The following is a 6,232-nucleotide window of genomic DNA, read 5'->3' on the forward strand; positions in this document are numbered from 1 at the left end:
TAAGTAGGATGACATCATTCTTCTCTTACTTCCTTTTTTAAATTTTTTTGGATCCACCATAAATTCCTGAGATCCACCCTTCTTGATGCTCTTATTTGTAGGGTATTTGTTGTCATTGCTCTATGGCGTTCCATTGTCACTCCACCAGGAACTCATTTCCCCCCTCTCCTGTCAATGAACACTTGGGTTGCTTCCAATTTTATGCCATTAGGAACAGTGCTGTCATGAGGATTCTCAAGATTTCCTCAAGGAAGTGCACCTGGGCCTGCAACTCCAGTATGTCCTAAGGTACGGGCATCTTCAGCTTTGCTGCTGCTGCTGCTGCGGCTAAGTCACTTCAGTCATGTCCAACTCTGTGATGCCAAATTGTTTTCCAAAGGACTTGTCCCAGTTTACATTCCCATCAGAAATGGACAGATTCATAAATTCTCTTCAAATCTCTTTAATTTAAAATATCTTAATTTTAATGCGTTCCGATTTATCCATCTTTACCTTTATGACCTATGTTTTTTGTATCTTATAACATCACTTCAGGTCATAAAAATAAATATCATATTATCTTCTTAGAATATTATATTTTTTACTTTTATAGATAGGTCTTCAATCTGCCTGAAATTGACTTTTGCAAATACTGTGAGGAATGATCTTTTTTTTTCTTTTCTCTATGGCTGTTAATATTTCTATCTCAGCACCATTAATGAAAAGTACATTTCTGGCGTTCCCTGGATGCCCAGTGGTTAGGACATTACACTTCCATTGCAGAGGACGTGAATTCCATTTCTGATCGGGGAACTAAGATCCCACAAGCAGCATGGTATGTGCCCTGCCCCCCTTCAAAAAAAGGAAAGAAAAAGAAAGGTACATTTCACCCACTAATCCACTCTGTTTTGCCATACATTAAGTTGCAATTTACTCCTGGTCCATTTCCCAGTCTACATTTTGCTCCATTGGTTATTTCTATGTGCCTGTGACATTGTCTTAACTATTACACCTTTACTGAGTACTATTATCTCATGAGGCTACTTCCCATTTTGGTTCTTCTGGAGTATTTTGGTTTTACTTGGCAAGTTGTTTTTCTGTGTATGTTTTGGGATCACACACACACACACACACAAACACACAAAACGTCTGGGGCTTTGAGTAGCATAGAACTGAATGTGTAGTTCAGAAAACAATAACATCTACATGATTTTGACTATTTTTAATCAAAAAACATGATATAGGTTTCCTTTTTTTTAGTGTTTCATAGTAAAAATTGTATCATTTTTCTCAACCTTGTACATACTTTAAAATTTATTTATATGCACTTATTATTATTTAGACTCCAAGTGCTATTTTTAACATTCTTTTTAATAGATGAGTATTGAAGTGCATTTGATTGTCCTTTGACTTTTCGTACACAAACTGTATGTCTGGGTGACCCATGAATTGATGATGACAAGGTTATTTTTTGAAATTATTTATTTTAATTGGAGGCTAATTAATTTACAATATTGTAGGGTTTTTTGCCAAACATCTACATGCATCAGCCACAGGCACACATGTAAGTTTATTTTTATATCTATATTCTAGCTGATAGTTGAGGGAATTTGTTGTTCCGTCACTCAGTTGTGTCTGACTCTTTGCCACCCCATGGACTGCAGCACGCCAAGCTTCCCTGTCCTTCACTATCTCCTAGAGTTTGCTCAAACTCATTTCCATTGAGTTGGTGATGCCATCCAACCATCTCATCCTCTGAGGGGATTATAGAATTAGATTATCACCATTTCACAATGCCTGTTGGATTAATGGATACAAGTAATGATTGTCAATAGCTGCTAATATCTCTCCAAAATAAAGAACCGGTTATTATGCACTTCTTAACTGAAGACCACAAGCGTACCCTATGAAGTAGCCTTGCCTAAAAAAATTCAGTCTAAAATTGATCAAGTCTTTAGACCCAATTGGTAATTTACAGGAGAACAAGTATAGCAGAACCTGTTAAACGACACTGTGGGCATGCAATAGGCAAAATCCACAACAAACAACCCAGGTTCCTTATCAAGTAACTTGCAAGGGAAAATAACAAACCATGGAGAAGTATCTATAGAGGCCAAGAGATCCAAGAGACCTGTCAACAAACCACAACATGGGATTTGAACAAACTATGTATCTGAGCACTGGAGAAACTTGAACTCTGACCACGAAATAAAGATTCACTGTTACCATTTGTTTTTAGGTATGATAGTGGTATTGTGATTTTATTTTTAGAATGTCAGTATGTATTTCAACAATATATACTGAAGTACTTAGGCATAAAATTGTAAGCTGTCTGGGACTTGCTTAAAAAATAATCCAAAATAGGGACTTCCATAGCAGTCCAGAGGTTAAGACTCCACACTTTCAATGTAGGGGACATGGGTTCAATCCCTGTTCCGGGAAACATCCCTCATGGCCAGTTCAGTTCAGTTCAGTCACTCAGTTGTGTCCAACTCTTTGAGACCCCATGGACTGTAGCACATCAGGCTTCCCTGTCCATCACCAACTCCTGGAGCTTACTTAAACTCATGTCCATAGAGTTGGTGATGCCATCCAACCATCTCATCCTTTGTTGTCCCCTTCTCCTCCTGCCTTCAGTCTTTCCCAGTATCAAAAGAAAAGAAAGAAAGTGAAGTCGCTCAGTCATGTCTGACTCTTTGCGACCCCACGGACTGTAGCCCACCAGGCTTCTCCATCCATGGAATTTTCCAGGCAAGAGTACTGGAGTGGGCTGCCATTTCCTTCCCCAGGGGATCTTCCCAACCCAGGGATTGAACCTGGGTCTCCTGCATTGCAGGCAGATGCTTTACCATCTGAGCCACCAGGGAATCAGTTCTTTGAATCAGGTGGCCAAAGGATTGGAGTTTCAGCTTCAGCATCAGTCCTTCCAATGAATACTCAGGACTGATTTCCTTTAGGACGGACTGGTTGGATCTCCTTGCAGTCCAAGGGACTCTCAAGAGTCTTCTCCAACACCACAGTTCTAAAGCATCTCTTCAGTGCTCAGCTTTCTTTATAGTTCAACTCTCACACCCATACATGACTACTGGAAAAACCATAGCTTTGACTAGACAGACCTTTGTTGGCAAGGTAATGTCTCTGCTTTTTAATATGCTGTGTAGGTTGGTCATAACTTTTCTTCCAAGGAGCAAGCATCTTTTAATTTCATGGGTGCAATCACCATCTGTAGCGATTTTGGAGCCCCCCAAAATAAAGTCTGTCACTGTTTCCATTGTTTCCCCATCTATTCCAGAGATGTGGCCAAAAGATTTAAAAAGTTTTTTAAATAATCCAAAATAGGGGAGTGGGTGGGGATGGATGCAACAGGATTGGCCATGAGTAGATAAGTCATTGAAGCTGGTGATATGTGCATGAGAGCGTGTTAAGGTATTCTTTCCAGTTCTGTACATTTTAGAAATTTCCCATAGTATAAAGCTTTTTCAAAAAGGCTAAAAGAATATAATACCATCTATTCATTGGATGCAGCTTTCTATATCTTGATATATATGTTACTTCAAATTTTCTAAATGCATTTTTCAAACTTTCTACATTCAAACTGAATTTTTTATCTGCTTTCCCTATTAATTATAGGGAAAGCATCAAGAAGTGGCTAAGTTTGGTCTGGATGCTGCCAGAACTAGAACCAGAGACCTGAAATAACAATGGAAATCTTGCTGAGAGAGTCAGGCTGGTCAGGAGAGCTATGCATTTGTGTAGGAAAGTGGACCAGCTTTCACCTCCTCAGACTCAGAAGCTCCACCTCCTGATCGCCCAACTGCTGACACCCATGCCCTTGGAGGGCTGATTGGATGATAAGAAAGGATTTCTGAGAATTAATTTGCAACTCAAAATAGGATGACCAGAGGGATCAGACAGTCCAGAGCAATGATTGCCCATAATGTGTGGTCCATCAGTCAAATATTTAGAGTATGCATCCTCAATAAATGCACATTTATCTTTTATAAACTGGTAAGTAGTGAAGATTAAACTACAACATTATGCGGAGCTTCCCTGCCGGCATGAGTGGTAAAGAACCTGCCTGCCAATGCAGGAGACATAAAAGAGTCGGGTTTGACCCCTGGGCCACAAAGATTCCCAGGGTCGGGAAGATCCCTTGGAGGAGGACATGGCAACCCACTCGAGTATTCTTGCCTGGAGAATCCCCGTGGACAGAGGAACCTGGGGGGCTACAGTAGATAGAGTCACAAAGAGTTGGGCACGACTGAAGAGACTTAGCACACACACACCACATTATGCACACTGTAACAAGTAAACTGAAAATAGAATGTTCAGAAAAGTAAATATAAATGGAAGCGCTAATATTTGTCCCCACTCTCCAGTGAATCATCTCGTCTCCCAAAGCAGCAATAGCCAAACAATAATAGCAAAGTTCCTGCTGAAAACCCTATGAGATACAGATAATTTCATCACATTCGAGGAAACCAGGGATCAGGAAGGTCACACCCTTGATTTGCATCAAACCTACTGGGGGACACAGCCAGGAAGTGAACTTGGGTGGGCCTGACTTCAGATACCGAGGGCGACTTTTTCATCTGCTGTCTTTTCTCCAGTGTCAGGGGCAAGTGAGCTTAGACTGAGCCTGAGTGGGAGTGGACTTGCCGGGGCTGTCATGTGCTGGTGGGTTAGTCACTAAGCCAGGTCCGACTCTCGTGACCCCACAAACTGTAGCCAGCCAGGCTCCTCTGTCCATGGCATTCTCCAGGCAAGAATACTGGAGCGGGTTGCCATGCCCTCCTCCAGGAGATCTTCCTGACTCAGGAATTGAACCCCGATCTCCTGCATTGCAGGCAGATTCTTTACCAACTCAGCTATGAGGGAAGCCCCAGTGCTATCATGGTCAATAACTATAAGCTGAAACAGCCATGACTTCAGTAACATATTTAATTTTTGTAAATACTTGCTTTCTGACTGCATAGGAATAAAAATGCCCATTACACTAATCAGATACCTAAAATTAGAAAATAAGGCACTTTTAAACCTCTGAAACATCTACTGGTATATAATTATTCACTGCCTACAGACTTCATATTTTTAAAATAGTCACAAAGAGCAGGAATGATTAAGCTGGCATTAGTTCAGTTCAGTCGCTCAGTCATGTCCGACTCTTTGCAACCCCATGGACTGCAGCACGCCAGGCCTCCCTGTCCATCTCCAATACCGGGAGTTTAGCCACACTCATGTTCATTGAGTCAGTGATGCCATCCAATCATCTCATCCTCTGTTGTCCCCTTGTCCTCCTGCCTTCAATCTTTCCCAGCATCAGGGTCTTTTCCAATGAGTCAGCTCTTCGAATCAGGTAACCAAAGTATTGGAGTTTCAGCTTCAGCATCAGTCCTTCCAATGAATAGTCAGGACTGATCTCCTTTAGGATGGACTGGTTGGATCTCCTTGCAGTCCAAGGGACTCTCAAGAGTCTTCTCCAACACCACAGTTCAAAAGCATCAATTTCTTTGGTGCTCAGCTTTCTTTATGGTCCAGCTCTCACATCCATAAGCTGGCATCATTAACCCATTATTGGATCACCATCGTGTTTTAGTCACGTGATTTACAAATTTCCCTCCAGATTGAAACTGAAATTCAAATCAGGATCAGTTAGATTTGGGGGTCAGACAGAAGTGGGGGTTTTGATTTTAAAAACCCAGAAACTGTCAGGGTGCAACGTCAGACACTGGACACTGTCCTGGATGAATCTACCAGTAACAACATGAATTCCCTTTGACGCAAGCGATTTGATGCAGGAAGGAAAGTCATGTCAGGATGGCAAACTGTCACTGCCTGGCACTCCCTCCCCTAAAATTACCTGGAGAAACTACAGAGCTAGAGAAAGATCAGAGGAACAAGCAACAAGAAGAGTGAGATAAAAAAGATTTAGAGAATCAAAGATCAACTTAAGTGATGCCCAAAGTCAAAACTTCTTCTCAAACATCCTCTGCACAAAACATGCTGAGACGATGCCCATGATTTTTCTGACCACTACAGCAAAGGGAACATCGCCTTCCAATGGTTGGCAGTGTCTCAAGAGGCGGGAGCACATTATCAAACCTTACAGAGCATTGGAAGCTTATTTAAAGCGAGTCTTCCGAATGGGGAAAACTTGACTAGGATGAGGCAGGGACCATGACTCAACAGTCCAGAGGTGGTGGAAAGATTCTGGGGCAAAGAATTCAAAGGATTTTAGGGCACAAGCTGGCTC

At 41.6% G+C, this 6,232-nt stretch overlaps 1 non-coding gene across 1 annotated transcript; it reads right to left on the bottom strand.

The window, feature by feature from the left end:
• TRNAC-GCA lies at window positions 2,775–2,846 on the bottom strand. Its single transcript has one exon. It is a non-coding gene; the product is annotated as a tRNA-Cys (tRNA).

Source organism: Capra hircus, chromosome 11, assembly GCF_001704415.2.
Source record: "Capra hircus breed San Clemente chromosome 11, ASM170441v1, whole genome shotgun sequence".
NCBI classification, from domain to species: domain Eukaryota; kingdom Metazoa; phylum Chordata; class Mammalia; order Artiodactyla; family Bovidae; genus Capra; species Capra hircus.